At 40.0% G+C, this 17,918-nt stretch overlaps 1 protein-coding gene across 4 annotated transcripts in view; it reads left to right on the forward strand.

The window, feature by feature from the left end:
- The first annotated feature begins 15,597 nt into the window (after positions 1-15,597).
- Positions 15,598-17,918, forward strand: part of l3mbtl1 (L3MBTL histone methyl-lysine binding protein 1) — a 51,344-nt gene continuing 49,023 nt past the window's right edge. For 2 of the 4 annotated variants that reach the window (XM_008119068.3, XM_003226301.4), the window contains exon 1: positions 15,611-15,715. The gene's annotated coding sequence lies outside the window, so the exon portion shown is untranslated. Of the gene's footprint in view, positions 15,716-17,918 lie in introns of all 4 variants that reach the window. The other 2 variants (XM_008119069.3, XM_008119070.3) reach the window with 2 other exon arrangements.

Raw genomic sequence — 17,918 nt, forward strand, 5'->3', positions numbered from 1 at the left:
GAAATGGTCTTCAAATTTAAAAGGACAAATTTGCAAATGCAAATGTCAACATTATTGCATTAAAATCCATGCTACCATTCCTTGTATTAAAAGACATGGAGTTGCAGTTCAGAATTGGATATAATTTTAAATAGTTAAATGAAACCATATTTAATAATGGGTGGTTCTCTTTTAGATTTTTCAAACTTAGGCAGTGTCTACACTAGTTGGTAAATCTGCAGTCATTCTACAGAGAGGGAAAAATCCTCCGGACTGGCCCTGGATTTACTAAAGATGCTCTGGACTGGCCTCAGAGATAGCTACACATGATCTCCTAAACATTGGTGCGGGTGGATCAGAGTCCAGCCAGGCTACATCATGGACAATCACTGTGTCACTTTCACTGCTCCCAGATGGCTGCAGAACCTTGTGCGAACTACTGGCCATTGTGGACATGAAGTGGTGACATCAGAGGTGCCCACATGACCAGAGGGAATAGAAGTGATCTGCTGATGTCAATGCTGGTTTGGCAACAACATGGGCATAATTGGTTCTCTTCCTTGTGCAGTTAAATGGGGGTGGCAGTGGTGCCCTGTGTGGTCTATGGACGAACCTGTCTGGATTGGACCTGATCCTGCTGTTCACATTGGCATAAAGCTTGCAGATTTCAGAGCACCCCTTGGCTTTCCTAACAGGGCTAAACAAGATGCTTGCTTACTGGAAGTGGAGAAACATTTTGGGGACCACCAGGAAGCAATGTAGAGTGAGCCTAGGCTATAATTCCTATGCAGATCAGCCCCTCATTTCAATTGCAAGGCTCTTTTCTAATGAAAAAATGGGTATCCTCTGCTTGTCTTCAAATTTGAGCGCAAAGATACTCTACTTAATAAGAACAGAAAGTACCAGGATTGTTCCATACTATCTCCGCTTCCTCAGCAGTTACAGCTGTATCTTTGCAAAGCAGCTGTACTTCATTCCTCTGACAGTTGCTTGGTTTACCTGATTGTGGGAGGTCAGCTACTGCCAGAATAAATGGGATACTGCTGCATTAAAAAGATAGCCAGAGTCACCAGAGGGACTGCACTCGTACTGGGACTTTAGCATTTCCTTAATTCTGCTCCCAAAACCCTGAAGAAGGCAACAGTACACCAGTCCCAGGAGACATTGTTCCTCTTATGGCAATGACTGAAGACCAATGGATTGGAGCCACAGATACAACCTCTGTAAATGGGAGGGCGTTGTATAGACTAATAAATTATTTTGGAAGGCAGTTCCTCAAACCTTGCCAACATAGCTAATAGGGAGGGATGCCAAGAGTAAGTTCCACACAACTAGAAATTTTACACATCCACATATTTTCTCATTAATATGTGCACTTACACTGTCAGGAAAAACTGAAGACTTGTTGCCTGTGGTAGTGGAGTAAATGGAAAGTCCCATTCTGTATACAATAGCTAGCTGGGGTTGGTTTTTAAACGACAACTCCCAGGGTCCTTTGGAAATGCAGTCCCAAAAAAGTAGTAGAGTATTTCAAGTTCTAGTTCTCAATTTCTTAGATCACATACATATAATTGTGAAGTTGTGACACATAAAAAATGCTTCCTAGGCCCTAGGGAGTTTTCAATTCTAGTTTTCCCCCCCTTTATTTCAGAGTATAGTATTAATTATTGATAACACCAAGTTGAAGAATGTTTAAGCTATCTCCCACTAGCACACAAATATTAAGATGGCTTCGGTGTCGTACATTTCAAACAAAGCATTGTAGTATGATAGATTGTACTAATTTTATGTGAAATGAGCTAATCATAATTTTAGACTTGCACTTCAAGAAATCACTGAGCTTTTAAAAAGGCATGATGCAAACATAGGCTTTGTTGATTGTCAAGTATACAAACTCTTGAGAACAAGGTTCGAATTCCTGATCAGCCATGGAAGATCACTGGGTGACTAGGCTTTGAAATGGTATATGAATCATTGGGCAAAGTACTCCTTCTCATTCTCAGAAGAAGATAATGCTCCTCTGAACAAATCCTGTAGCTCCTCCGTAATTGGGTCATGGACTTTTTTTGGGGGGGGGGGGGAGGTCACACCTTACCAATTGAGCCCCATCAGGAATTATCTTACATGATTTGAAATTGCATGATGAAGCACACAAAAATTATTAAGACAGTTATTGTAACCGAGTCTTCCCAGGAATAACAAAAGCTGCATATAATGTGTCCAACCATATTTACATGGGGATAATCTACACTGAATATTCAGAGATATTAATCAGCTTACACTCCACTAGTGTACATGTGAAATTAAGAAGTGTATTTGTCTCAGAAGGCATCGCTTTACACTTATTTTCACTTACGGTTCATATACCATTTCAAAGATCATTCTCCTAGTTTTCAAACTCTTTACAATATTTAATATTCACCCACAATAAATAATTCACTAAGGGCCCTTCCAGACAGCCATATAACCCAGAATATCAAAGTAGAAATTCCCACAATATCTGCTTTGAACCGAGTCCATATATTCCAGTTCAAAGCAGATGTGGGATTTTATTCAGCTATGTGGAAAGGGGCCTCACTCTACACCTCTAATCCAAGTTTTGTGTGAGAAAATTCTCTACCTCAAATTTTGCAGGCTTAAATGGCTTACTTTTCTTTTTAAATTGTTCTGTGTGTGATTCTGTTTTCTTCTAACATGTCTCATCCACAACGTTTGCTTTTAAAACAGATGGAGGAGTGCAAATTTTAAAAAAACATCTGCCACTAGGCAAAATAATAAAAACCTTCCTTTAAACCTTGAGCCTCCCCCACTTTAAAAACAGTTCCAAGCAGGGGCGGTTCAACCATTAGGCGAAGTATGCAATTGCTGAAGGCACCATCCTCTAGGGGGGCGCCATTGAGGCACCTCCGCCCAGGCGTGGCATTCCTGCCTCCATGACTGCGGATGCGGCTGCGGCCTGGCCTGGCCTGGCCTCCGTGGCAGCTGGGGGCATGGTCTGAGGAGGAGACCACTCAAGTTCGGGCGTGGTGGCTGCAGCTTGCTTCCAGTGCTGGCGAGGAATGGAGGGCGGCAGCATGGAAAGTGGGGGCGCCTATGGAGCAGCCAAGGTGGGCAGCCCCTTCGACCTGTGGTGCTTCCTGCAGCAGCCCCAAGTCCTCACCCGACTCCTCAGCACTGTAAGCCGGGACTTGGGGCAGGTGGGGGGTTGAAAGAACTCTCTGAGCGCTTCCGGGGAGGGCTGAGGTGTGGCCTCCTGATTGGTTGCTTCAGATACCTGAGCTTGAGGGGGGGCCTCACCGGCCCGAAGACATTCTGAAACTCTCAGGATTTTATAGCATTGAGTCATGGCAGTTAAAAGTGCTGCCAAGTTGCATTTGTTTACTTTACAGCAGGCATAGGCAAACTTCTGCCCTCCAGTTGTTTTGGACTTCAACTCCCACAATTCCTAACAGTGAGGGGCAACCATGAAAACTATTTTCTCAACTATCTATGGCAGGCATGGGGCAAACTTCGGCCCTCCAGGTGTTTCAACTGCAACTCCCACAATTCCTAATAGCCGGTAGGCTGTTAGGAATTGTGAGAGTTGGAGTCCAAAACACCCGGAGGGCCAAAGTTTGCCTCATGCCTGATCTAAGGCAAACAATTGGCATAATAAAGCATACTGGGTTCAAGTTAACTAGCAAAGAAAGTGGGATTATGGTTATATGGGGAGTCAAGGCTCTTCTGGACTCTTGGACCGGTTCTTAAACATGCTTCGTGTATTCCAAGTAGACTGAAACATACTTGTGGATTATCTGCCTTGATATTCTGGGTTATATGGCTGTGTGGAAGGACCCTCGGGGCTCTTCCACACAGCCATATAACCCAGAATATCTGCTTTGAACTAGATTATCTGAGTCCATACTGCCATATAATCCAGTTCAATGTTTGGTGCTAAATTCGCAAATATAGTAATTCCTACATAACATTACCATGTATTGAACTGCTTTTTCTGTTGATTTGTTGTAAAAATGATGTTTTGGCACTTAATTTGTAAAATCATAATGTACTTTGATGTTTAATAGGCTTTTCCTTAACCCCTCCTTATTATCCAACATTTTTGCTTATCCAACGCTTTTATTTTTCAGTTATTGGTTGGGGGGGGGGCGCCAAAATTCTGTTCACTTACACTTGAAAATTACCTAGGGCTGGCACTGGTTCCAAGATCCCTAAATTGGATGCAAATGAGCCAACTGAAATCAAATCCATATTGTAATAAAGTCCCTTTTAAGTTAGTCATACAGGGGTTTGGCCTATGTTACTAACAGTGTTAAACTGGGATTGTCCTTTCATCGGAGTTGTAAGACAATCTTGAATTCACTGCATTACCTGTAACTCTAGGTTATATCAGAGCCCCTTTGAATAATCCAAATAAAAGCTTTAGGAGGGAAAGAATTTATGGGTTTGATCCCCATGCCCAAAGGTTTTGTCTAAAGTTTAAAGAGAAGTATGGCACTTTGTTTCCAAATATATTCTATTCCCAAAGTGCAAGAGTATTATCTTCTACATTTTGATGAGACCCAAAACTGAAAAGAGGAAAGCATGAATTACTTGCTTTAACACTTGCTAGAATCTCTGAAGTGGTTATTCATTTTAAAAAGCTTATGGGAAAAACAGATTTTAGTTTTATAGAATTTGCAACTATCAACAAGATTACACTACATAAAATTGAGGACATCTGTTACAACTGGCTCTGCAAAATTGTTCAGAAGGTCCAGATAGTCAAACAAAAGAAAACAATTCAGCAAAAACATATTAAATGAAGGTACTTGCTAGCACAGTTCTTCTAAGGGCCCTTCCACACAACCATATAATCCAGAATATCAAGGCAGAAAATCCCACAATATCTGCTTTGAACTGGGTTGTCTGAGTCCACACCACCATATATTCCAGTTCAAAGCAGACAATGTGGGAATTTATTCAGCTGTGTGGAAGGGACCAGAGACACAGTTCAAAATGCCTGTGTTAAAAATCAAATCAAATCACGTTTTATTGATTAGCCCATCGGCCGTATCAAAACATCTAACACATAGAAATACATACAACATACAACCCGCAGTAAAAAAGAAGTTAAAATAAACAGGCTGTTAACAAGATCCCGTTCAGGTCAAATATCTGCATCACCTCCACAGTTTACCCCAATTGATTCCAAATATGCAATTCTCAGCTGTGTTGCTTTGAATAGGAAAAGGGCTGTTTTGTGTGTTATTTTAGGATTCTGCCCAGCCAACAAAAATGAAATTTTAATATGTGGGTCCCAGTGTATTTTGTGAATAATATATGGCCCGAGGCATTGGTCTCTCTCTTTCTTATACAATTCACAGCCGAACAGAACATGTGCGATATCCTCTACTTCTGATGCTCCACAAATACAAAATCGTTGGTTGTATGGAACTTGATTAAACCTTCTGTGTTTGACCATCGTATCCAGCTGCTCAAAACGAGCTCTGGTAAATACCCTCCTGAGGTGTTTAGGCATTTCTGTCTTTAGATACCCCTATGTTAAAAAGGTCTCTCTCCATCCCAACGGCCACTGCCTTGGCTTCCTGGAGAGAAAAGAAGAGACAGGCATAGATACATCATGGCTAGTCCCAGAAGCAATTAAAGGCCCTCCATCCCAACTGCCACTGCCCAGGTCCTGGAAGGAGAAATGAAGAGACAGTATCTGCTGGACTTAATCCCCTCCTATAGTGCCAACTCTTTTTGTTTTAATTGGATTGCAAGCCCAAGGGCAGGGAAATGTTTTTTTTCATTTCCTTGAAGTGCTAAATGTACAGTGAAGAGAAAGAAACAACAGCAGCAAAAGCAGCATTTAATTTATTTCCTAAACAACAGTCACAAACAGCCTGGCAAGGTTATTTATATTTTTACATGAAAGTGGCCATATTATAACTTCAGGAAGACCATGGACAGTTATTTTTGTAAATTGATTGAAATCCAAAAAGTGAGTTTTAATGTTTTAGTACATTAATGTTACATATTATTTTTAGTTTTCCTTTTCAGGGGAAAATCCATTTGAAAAGGTAAGACATTATCCTACAATCTGAAAAAGAAAGACCATCCAATTGTCCCCAAATAAAACATTTTAAGGCAAAGTAACAAGAAAAACAAGGAAAGGAGCATCTGTGGCAGATGGAATTGGAATGCTACCTGGGTCCGGATCGGAGCTCATGTAGCCTATGTTTTGCACACAAAGGTGTTATTCCTGGCATCTCCAGCTACAAGTGAGGAGAGCCCCAATGGAGACCCCAGAAACCACTGCCAGTCAATGCAGCAAATACTGATCTGCCAGCATTAATTGTCTTATCTGACAAAGCATTCTAAACCTTTATAAACCCTGTAATAGTTTGAGGCTTGTTCCAAACTATGGTTTGTGTGAATACCCGGGATCATCTATGCCCCTGTCCACAGAAGGCCAAATACACAGATTGAGATTGATTTTGAGTTGCTCCACCATAATGCTGTCTAAAATGTGTTTAATTGCTCTTTCTCATAATTCCTAAAAGATTATTATGAAAGTAAAAGAGCTAGTCATGGCAAACAATCCAAGAAGTGTATTTTTGAAGAATGTATAGCCTTTTTATTATCTGTTTCCCATTTAGACCGCAAACAAAATCAGGTGTTTTTTTTTTAAATTAAAACTTATTCAAATAGAAAGACTATTCAGAATTATTTATTTATTTATTTAATACATTTATATCCCGCCCTTCTCACCCCGAAGGGGACTCAGAGCGGCTTACAAATTAAATTTACATACATTATATTATTAACATAGCACAATACTGGCAATAAATTACTATATTGTACTATATAAATATATTGTAATATTATTAGTAATATTACATTTAATATATAATTTATAATTAATATTACATTGTATTATTAGTATTATATTGTATTACAAAATAATATTAATATTATATGCATATACAATATATTATAATATTATGTATTATTGTAAATTATATTGTATATGTATACATGCATTAAATTAGACTTTAAAACAATCAGGAAAGATCCTAACTCCTAATGAATTTGGTGTAAGGGGTGCCTTAGCTGCATCTGTGAAATTAGATTCCAATAAATAAAACAGACGATCTAAAAATGTAATATGAAGCAATCATGGATCCAGGAATGGGGTGGTCCACCCTTGAAGACTACGGGGCTGTCCCACAATGGTCAAGCAAAATTGGACCATTAAGATTACTATGTAGCCAACTCAGGATGCACAAATGAGAATATTACATCATAGAATTGCAGAGTTGGAAGAGACCTTGTGAGCCATCCAGTCCAGCCCCCTGCCAAGAAGCAGGAAAGTCGAATTCAAAGCACCCCCGACAGATGGCCATCCTGCCTCTGTTTAAGAGTGATCAAGAACATCCCCTATTAAAACTGCTGTTGCAGTTTAGGCCCCCATTCTACATAACAGCATGTAGTTATGTCATGCTAGGCATGCAATACAGTTTTATGATCCTCTTCCTTTGCTTAATAGTTAACAGCACTATCTTTATTTTTTCAGTTTTATAGTAATTCATGCTGCCACTCTTTTAATAACACCTATAGTCAGATTTTACTTGTTTCAGTTGGTTGTTATTATTTAAGTACAATTTATTCTACATTTTGATTGTTTTAAAAGAAAATGTAATCATGCTGATGCAAAGCATCAAGCTACAATAAAAGAACTGGAAGTGTTTCCACCGTTGTTCCATCCATTTTTGGGAAGACTTTTGGTTAACTATCATAAAGGTTAATTGTGATGTCATAAGGCAGACTTAACAATACCATAATTGCTGAATAAGATGCGAGCATGTTGTTTTAACACCTATGTCGCCAAAATCGGACCACTGAAAAGCACGACCAAATTAATGAGCATGCTTGAGGAGCCCTGAAAATCTGCAGAGTCAACATGCCTGGAAAAGGGGCGCAAGAGGACAAAACAGTGACAACCCCGAAATATCTAGTGTTCTTTAAGTATGTGCATTCAGTGACCATGTACAGAGTGCTGAGTGTTTTGTGAAGAAGAGGAATAGTAAATTGAAGTTGTAAAATGGGCATGGAATACAGTATCCTGAAAGAAGGTACCACTGACTGGTAGAATGGTTGACCAAAAATACTATGTACTGCAGCACTTTCTTACAGGTCTCCTTAAACCACTATTTAAATAATATGTCAGCATAATGAAGCATAAATGTAGTGATATGTTTTTTCCACCTCTAACTTACAAGTGATAAAAATGATAAAATCCCATAATTATTACCACACAGACACAACAAAAATCTTAATACTCTACCCATTCTTTCCTATCCCCAAATACAGTGAGTTGGTGCTGTAACTTTCCAGTTTAAAGGGTAAGAATCCTCAAATCGCTATCTCTGGAGATTCACTCAATTTCTAACCATTGCATCACCATGTTTTGTATTCTGCTTTTATTTTCTCCCATCTCTTATCTCCACATCAATTTTGCATATGTTTTCTTTTAAACACTGTTTTAAAGGGAGGTTGGTGTAAAATGTGTGTGTAGTATGCATGCAATCTGCCTTCATATGGATGAAAAAGATGGAAAAAGTTGAAGAAACAAGAGTCTTGTACATATATCCCCAAAGTGTTAATGGGTAGTATCTGACCGCGACGTAGAACTGTACACACATTTAATGGCACAGTTGTTATAGCAACCAAAGTTCTATACCAATGCAATCACATTCCAAAATAATGTGACGTGATTAAACATCGGCGCTACAGTCCTGAAGAAGAAGTATATTGTGTTGTTATGGAAACTGGAGCAGTTAAAACTCCACATGTATATATTTAAAGGTGGGAAAAACATACCAGAGCATGAAAGGACACAGAGAGAGTGGACAGAGATTTCTATCCTCTTCCAAGATAGGAAACAATAACAAATAATCACTTAAGATTGCCAACTACCTCTTTCATAGTTTATGTTATCATCTCACCTTAAAATAGACCGTTTCACTATTCATTATTACATGGAAACCCATGATTGGATATCTGAGTGTTTTAAAAGCATCTGTCAGAAGGGTTATATTTTAATTGGAACAGTGAGCTGATACAGGAGGAGTTTAATTCCTTCCCATCATGCTGTTTTCCCAAGCTAAACTGATCCCACCTCCATTGCCGTTTGCCTTTCTGTTAGGAAAACACAGAAGCCAAGGCAAAAACATCTTGAGGGTTATAATTTAAATCAAGGAACAGTTTAAAGTACTCTTTTTCCCAGCAGGGCTATTAAGATATCCATGCTGTGCATTACCCCCCCCCCCCAAAAAAAAAAAGGATTTACTTTGTATATGTTATTCTATGGGTCAGTTAGAATTTAAATATAAACACAGAGCATATCAGCATTGCCACAAAAACTACAGATGCTAAGACATTAGGTAACCTTAACTTTTATCCAGATACCAGCTGTTGATGGGCAATTTCATGTCCTTGGTTTCTGTTGTTGTTGGATAGTGCCAAGGTCTTTCTCCTTTCTTTTGGTTCTTTACTTTTAAACTGGGCTTAGACTGCACAGCCCTCTTAAAAGAAAACTGTCCTTTGTCAAGTAGGACATACAACACATCTGTTTCTCCAAGCAGGTTCTGGCTCTCTATTGCTGCTTTTATGTATCAAAAACATTGGGAGATTCCTTTCTTCTTTTGAAAAACCCTTTTCCATGTCAACTAGTCTGCCAGGAAATGCTGAAACCCTGAATGTCATTCCTATTTTTTTGCAGGAAAAGTCTGAGTGTTCTAGGGACCCATACTTTAACAGGTTAATTAATCCTTCTTAATAGTTGGCTCCAATAGTTACCATTCCTTTTTGCCTCCATGTTGCAATTTCATACTGGCAGATATCATGGAAGGTGCTTCCCAGAAAAAAAAATCTAGCATTTCTGATTTTCTCATTATGTTCACCAATGTCTCGAAAACAAAGCTATAATAATTTTCAGTATTTCAGCAGAAGAAGAATTACAATATAGGCTTTGATACCATCTTTCTGTTCTGCTCAACAACACCACAATTACTTGTTAGTCTCCATGTCCATTTAAGATTCAAATATTCTTCGGGGTTGTTTATGATTCTACTTCTATGCTCTAGACAAATCTCAACCCCCAAATAATCTCCACCGAGAACTTGATACACTTGGACTGCATCCACTTTGGGGAATTAATGAGGTTTGGCACCACTTTAATTGCCATAGTTCAATGCCATGGAATCATAAGTTGTAGTATTAGCCTTCTCTGCCAAAGAGTGCTGATACTACACCAAATTACAATATTTATGATTCTATAACACTGAGCGATGGTTAAAATGGTATCAAACTACATTAATTCTACAATGTAGATGCACATTTAGTGTTCTGAATGTTAGACTAGGCCTCTGAGAAGCTGGGGTTCAAATTCCTGCTCAACTATGAAAACTCACTGGGTGATCTTTGGCATGGCACACTCTCTTGTCTTAGAGGACAAATATCTGAATAAATCTCACCAATAAGCCCCTATGACAGGATCACAATAACTCAGATACACCTTGAAGACACAAATTGTGGTTTCTGTTGGTCGCATTCACTTATTCTGTTTAGTAGGATTTCTAGCACAGTGGTTCTGATGACACCACGGTATGTGGAAAATACAAGATAGTGATGTGATGAAAACTGCACTGACACAGGTGAGTGATCTAAGGGTGCTTCCCATGGTGGGTTGCTTTTTCTACCAGTCAAAAAAATATTGTGCATCTATTCTATCACTGCCTTCTCAACAGATTTGGTGTGATAAGAGAAATGACAGAAACAGCCATGAGAAAACACAGGATGGTTACAAAAGAAAGATTATGTCATCTGTATCCTGGTAAATTTTGGTATTTGCAGCAGGACAAAAGATTGCACGCTAAAATATCTCACCTAGAAGCTCCCGACATGGCTATTCTGAGCACCTACTGTGCTGTACCCAGAGGTGTGATCTTATGTGCTTGATGTATTTTGTGCTTCTGAGAGTCCACATTCCCATAAATCACTGCTAGCAATTCAGCTCCCATCCTCACCACTCTGCCCCTATGATTTTTAAAAAAGATACAAATGTAATTCAAAAAGGTTTAGTCAATGTTCCAAAGAGAAGAGTGACTCTTTCCAGACTGCTTAGAAATGGTCCATTTAATGTTCACTGAATTATGTATACTTTCAAGCTGCCTTATATTAAGTCAGACTATTTGGCCATTTATCCTACTACTTCTCAAGGTCTCTTGTGGGTTTTTTTTAATGGTTTATAATTGTAACAGTTTTTAATTATAGTTTAAAATTGTATTATGTGATTTTTTTTCTAGTCTGTTGTAAGCCACCTTGTGTTCCAAAATGTTAAAAAGTGGAATACATCAATAAAACAATAAATAGTAGTGGTAGTCTTGGTTTTATCCCCTAACACTATTTGGAGGTCCTTGGAGTTATTTGGTGCTCTTCTATCCAGGTTCTAACTCAGCCTGACCACACGGGGTTTCCAAAATTAGGTAAAATGGGGAATGGTAATCATAATACAGGTTGAGTATCCCTTGTCTGAAATGCTAAAAGTGTTTTGGATTTTGAATTTGGGGCGGGGGGGGGGATTTCAGAATACCTCGTATTTTTATTTCCCGTACATACATAATGGAATGTCTTGAAATGGGATGCAGATGGAATCATGAAATTCAAATTACAGGAAAAGAGATTCCACTAGGAAGAGTTTCCCGATTGTAAGGAAGTTCTTCCTAATGTCAGTAACATTTGGAAGAACCTCCTGATGGTAAGAGGTGTTTGACAGGAGAATATACTGCCTCATAAAGGTAAAGGTTTCCCCTTGACATTAAGTCTAGTCATGCCCGACTCTGGGGGGTGGTGCTCATCTCCATTTCTAAGCTGAAGAGCCGGCGTTGTCCGTAGACACCTCCAAAAAGGTGATTCAAAGCAGCTTATAATAAAAGCATTTCAATACAATTTAAAATCCAGAAATATACAAACATTAAAATTGAATTAGGTATCAATGGAATTAATGAAAAATTAACAGTTTATATCACAAATATATGTTCCACCTCAGCCTTGGAGGACATGATATTTAGGAGATTATGTTCTGTTCCTCATGAGGTGAAATTAGGGTTCATGCAATTAATCCATTGCACTGTTGTTGACTTTTGAGAATGATAACTTATGCTCATTCAAGAGATGGCAGGAGGTCAAGTTCACTTCCCTTTGAAATACAGGTTATCCCTTATCTAAAATGCTTTGAACTAGAAGTGTTTTGGATTTTGGAATACTTGTATCTGCATGCAAATACATGAGATATCTTGGACATGGGACCCGAGTCTAAACACAAAATTTCATCTACACCTTATACACATAGCCTTGGAACATACACACAATACAGTGTTCCCTCACTACTTCACGGTTCACTTTTCATGGATTTTCTGTTTGGCGGTTTTTCAATAAACTCTAAAAGATTATTATAAATCATAAAAAATTACCATTTACAGTCTAAGGAAAGGAGGAAAAAGAAGCCAAAGGGAGACAAAAGGAGCCCAAGTGGCAATGAGAGAAGGAGGTGATTTATCAACCAGATTCAGATTGGTTGGTTAAAATAGTGTATAACCACTAAAATAATGTATAAATATTAAAATTAATATAGTGTTCCTACTTTGTGGATTTTCATTTATTGCAGGTGGTCCTGGAACCTAACCTCCACGATAAGTGAGAGAACACTGTATTTAAAAAAAGATTTTTGTGAAGGAAATAAAGTTTATATACATCTAACCATAACAAAGCAAATGTGTCGCCTTTTCAGCTACCTGGGCTGTGAATTTTGGATTTAGTATTTTGCAGTTCAGCATTCTGGATAAAGGAGATTCAACATGTATAACATTTCCTGTTATAGAATACATGACAGACAGTTTTGTTTGAACTTTGTGAAAGACTCCATATTGAGGAGATGGATCCCAAGTCAAAACACACAATACATGGATGGTTCATATACACCTAATAAGCATAGCCTGGATGTCATTTTATGCATAATTTTCTTTTGTGCATGAAACAAAGTTTGTGTTCATTGTATCACCAGAAAACAAAAATGTCACACTCTCAGCCACCTGTACAGGCAATTTCTGATTTTGGAGTATTTTGGATTTTGGGATTCCAGATAAGGAATGCCCAGCCTATAATCAGATCTCATTCCCATTTATTCCACCAACTGCAAAATTTAGGCCGCTTTGACACTGCCATATAAAATCCAGATTATCTGCTTTGAACTGGATTACATGGCAGTGTGGACTCATGTAATCTAATTCAAAGAGATAATCTGCATTATCTTCTTTGATAATCTGGATTAAATATCAGTGTAGATGGGGCCTTACAACATGGATCCAGCTGTTTCAACAAACTGAAACGCCATCCTCACACCCCACAGAGGTAACTAGAGTGTCCTTAAAACAATGGTACCCAACCTGCGGTCCATGGACCACCAGTGGTCCGCAAGAACGAAAATGTGGTCCACAGCCTCACTATTACTACACCGTTGTCTCAAAACCATACAACAATAAGAGCAGCTGGTCTCGTGAAACCCTTTTATAGTACAGAGGCAATGGAGATGTTGGGAGGGGAGAGGCTAATTACCCATGAAAGCTCTAGACTACACACCGGTTCTAGATTATTAAATATGGTTTTCAATGGGCAAGCAGATGGTGACTAGTGGATGGCATATGTCTGTATCAGAAACTAGAGCTGATGTGGTCTACTCAATGCAATTTTCTGAATCAGAACCCCAAAAAACCAAACTGAATCTAAAGTTGACCAAAAACGAATTCGTAAGCTTTTGGTACTAATGTTGGAGAGTGGTCCCTGGTCAAAGAGATCCCTGGTCAAAAAAAGGTTGTGAACCACTGTCCTAAATGGCATGTTGAGTTGAATCCCTAACTTCCTGAATGTGGGTGAGGTGGGAGGCTGGGTAAGGGGAGGTTGCAGGAAAAATACGCATTATTTCTCAGAAAGAAGGAAGGTTGCCTCAATGCCTCCACCTTCCAAACCTAACCCTCTTTAAAAAACCCATAAACAAAACAAAACAAGCAGATGCTACTATGCAAGGAGCTGGCCGTCTTTTCTTTGGAGAGGGTGCGCTTCAAAAGAGGGGGGAAACCACCCCCCAAAAATGACCATCCAAGGTTTTATTCTCGCCCATCCTTCATCGCTCTATTCTTTCCGTCAATCCCTTCCATTAGGCCAGTGATGGCCAACCTATGACACATGTGTCAGCACTGACACGCCTAGCCATTTTTGCTGACACGCTGCTGCATGCAGATTGATTGGATGACTATGTCTTTTGTGGCCAAATGTGGTGTGATTTGGTCCAGTGGTTTTGTTGTTTACTCCATGGGAATTATGCACATTACATATATATGCGCTGGGCTGTGGCGCAGGCTGCTGAGCAGCTGCAATAAATCACTCTGACCATGAAGTCATGAGTTCGAGGCCAGCCTGTGGCGGGGTGAGCACCCGTCAATTAAAAATAAAAAATAGCCCCTGCTCGTTGCTGACCTAGCAACCCGAAAGATAGTTGCATCTATCAAGTAGGAAATTAAGGTACCACTTATATATATATAAAAAAGTGAGGAGGCAAGTTTAACTAATTTACGACCTGGAATGAGGAAGTGCCATCAGAGTGGATGATGAAGCAGCTGCTCCCCCCTGTGGCCAGAATCAAACATCCCCTCAGGAGAAGTTAAATTGCCTCTGCGTCTGTCTGTCTCGGTCTCTGTTTGATGTATGTATGGGCATTGAATGTTTGCCCTATGTGTGTATAATGTGATCCGCCCTGAGTCCCCTTCGGGGTGAGAAGGGCGGAATATAAATACTGTTTTATATATATATATATATATATATATATATATATATATATATAATATCATTCTATTATTATTGTAGTATATTATCATTTTATTACTTTTATATTATTATTATATTATTTATTATTCACGACTACATTGAAACTAGAATAGAGGGAAATTAGCGTGGAAACTGCAAGAGGTATCATAGATTGTTGTACATGGAAATAATGGTAGTAAATAATTTTTGATTTATTAAATACAGTTATATATTACAATTATATATTTTTGTTATTTAAACTATACCAATTGCGAAATAATGGTTGTTGTTTTTCTCTCTCGAAGTGACACACCACCCAGGTCATGCTAGGTTTTTTTTGGTGAATTTTGACACACCAAGCGCAAAAGGTTGTCCCTCATTGCATTAGGCAAACGCACCGCCTAGATATGAGGCTACAGATGTTAAATATGGACTTAAAGGTGGGGTCTTTTTTAGATTGGAGGTGGAAAAAGGAAAGGGGGGGGGACGGAGAGGGAGAAAGATGGGGGAGAGTGGGTTGAATCGTGTATAAGGACGGAGGGTTGCAGCGGGGAGGATAGTATTTGTCCTCCCTCCTCTGCAAAGAAAGCATCTCTCTCCGGCTGGCTGGCTGGCTGGCCTCCTGCCTCTGGGGTCTGCTTGCCTTGCCAATGGCTTCCTCCTCCTCCTCCTCCTCCTCCTCCTCCTCCTCTTCCTCGCCTGGTGCCTTCTTTCTGCAGGGAGGGAGGGAGGGAAGGGAGGAGGGCAGCCCCGCCCCCGGAGCGCGCAGGCGCGGCCGGCCGGAGCTTCCCGCAGGCTCCGCGTCCAGTGACCACAGGGCTGATGCTGGTAGGTAAGGAATCAGATAAGAAAGTCCTTTCTAAACCTCTTTTAAATCACGGGGAACGGTGCCCGAGAAGGAAGGCAGGCGGGAAGGCTCTATCTTGGTTCGCCGCAGCCCTGGCCTCCCCTTTGCATGCCATGCATGGATTGCCAGATGTGCCTGCGCCTGTTTCCTCGCAAGTGGATGTGGATGCTCCTGGCAGCATTTTGGGTCTCCCCTCCCCTTTAAAAACCCAAATAGGGAAAACATCCTTTGTATTGCCTATCCCACCCACCTGCCTTCCACGAGGTTTTGCAAAATAAACATAAAAATCCTGGCAGGAGGGAAGGGGGGAATAAATAGGAGGAAAGCCCAGCTGTGATGCATGCGTGTTTATTTATCTGCAGCCAGCAGATCTAGCGTGGCATATATTCCTGTGCGCTTTTTGAATATCTCATTCGTGGTTTCCACCAAAGAGACCCCCCTTTTAACAAACACAGATGACATAAAAGAGTTGGAGTGAAGCGATGCAGAAGGAGGCGAGTTTGGAGGAGGGAGGAGAGATGCGTAAAATCAGTCTCTCTGTCTCTCTCTCTCTCTCGCTCTCTCTTCCCAGGGAGAGAAGGAAGGGGGAAAATAGCGTAATTTCAGATTTATTTTCCCAGTCGGATAAAAAGGATTATCTATTTGTGCAAGAGAATTTTTTAAAAAGAGGAGAATTCCGCCATTTTGGTTTGTTTTCGTTCCCCACCCCCTCCAAAATAAAAGAAGTCAAGACTTTGTGGATTGTGCGGTTTCTAATCGTCTCCCGGATCGCTGTTAGAAGGGAGCAAGGAAGGTGCTTTGCCACGATGCGCACCTTTGGAGAGGTTTTTTTTTGTTTCTTTAATACCTTCCTTCCACCTCGTTGTTGGAAGATTTTAATTCTGCTGCAGGAAAGTGAATCTTTGCAAAGAACAACTCTGCTTCTTTATGGCAAAATAGAGATAATTAAAAGGAAGAGAAACAATTGAAAACTTGGATGTTTGGGCTGGCCTTTGGAAAGACAGCTATTGGATGACCAGCCTCATTATAATTCTATTCTGAATGTTATTATTAGGGTATTTTAATCTAATGATTGTATCTTATATTGCTGCTATAGTCCCCCTCCCACATTGGAAGTTGACTGAATTGCATTGGTGGTTGTTTGATATTACTACTGTTGTATAAACCTTTGTTTTAACTTTTGTTTTATCATCTTCTTGTGTTTTAAACTGTGTATATAGTTAATGTATTTGCGCTGTTACTTTTGTAACATTGTGAGCCGCCCCGAGTCCCCACAAGGAGATGGTGGCGGGGTATAAACAAAGTATTATTATTATTATTATTATTATTATTTCATGGCCGAATCATTGGGTTGCTGTGAGTTTTCCGGGCTGTATGGCCATGTTCCAGAGCATTCTTTCCTGACGTTTTGTCTGCATCTATGGCAGGCATCCTCAGAGGTTGCGAGGTATGTTGGAAACTACTTACTTACTTGGGCGATCCTTCCTTGTCCAAGTATGATGGACCTCCACCTGTAGTGTTTTGGCGGTGGGTACATAGGTGACTGGAGTCCTATTCTTGACCCGCATATTCTTCCAGTGAGGGCATTGGATTCCAGATGGAAAGTGTTCCTGATCAGGGTTGGCTTGACGCACCTTCCTCTTGGCATGTTTCTCCCTTTCGTCCTCCATTCGTGCCTCTTTGAATTCCACTGCACTGCTGGTCACAGCTGACCTCCAGTTAGAGTGCTTAAGGGCCAAGGCTTCCCTGTTTTCAGTATCTATGCCAGTTTTTAAGGTTAGCTTTAAGCCCATCTTAGCATTTCCAGCTTCAAGGTCTAGCTGCTTACTGCCTGGGGGAATCCTTTGTTTGGAGGGGTTAGTAGGCCCTGATTGATTCATGTCATCCCAACTAAGGATTATCCCAGGCAGTAAGCAGCTGGACCTTGAAGCTGAAAGGCTACTCAATGCTAATCAAGGTGGCCAATTGCGACATTCACACCTGCCTCAAATAGACAAGAGTTCTTTCTCCCACCCTGAACATTACACAAATATATAAACCCCACTTGACTAGTTTCCAACATACAATAGAGTCTCGCTTATCCAACGTAAATGGGCCAGCAGAACGTTGGATAAGCGAATATGTTGGATAATAAGGAGAGATTAAGGAAAAGCCTATTAAACATCAAATTAGGTTATGATTTTACAAA

This window comes from Anolis carolinensis, chromosome 4 (assembly GCF_035594765.1).
Source record: "Anolis carolinensis isolate JA03-04 chromosome 4, rAnoCar3.1.pri, whole genome shotgun sequence".
NCBI lineage: Eukaryota > Metazoa > Chordata > Lepidosauria > Squamata > Dactyloidae > Anolis > Anolis carolinensis.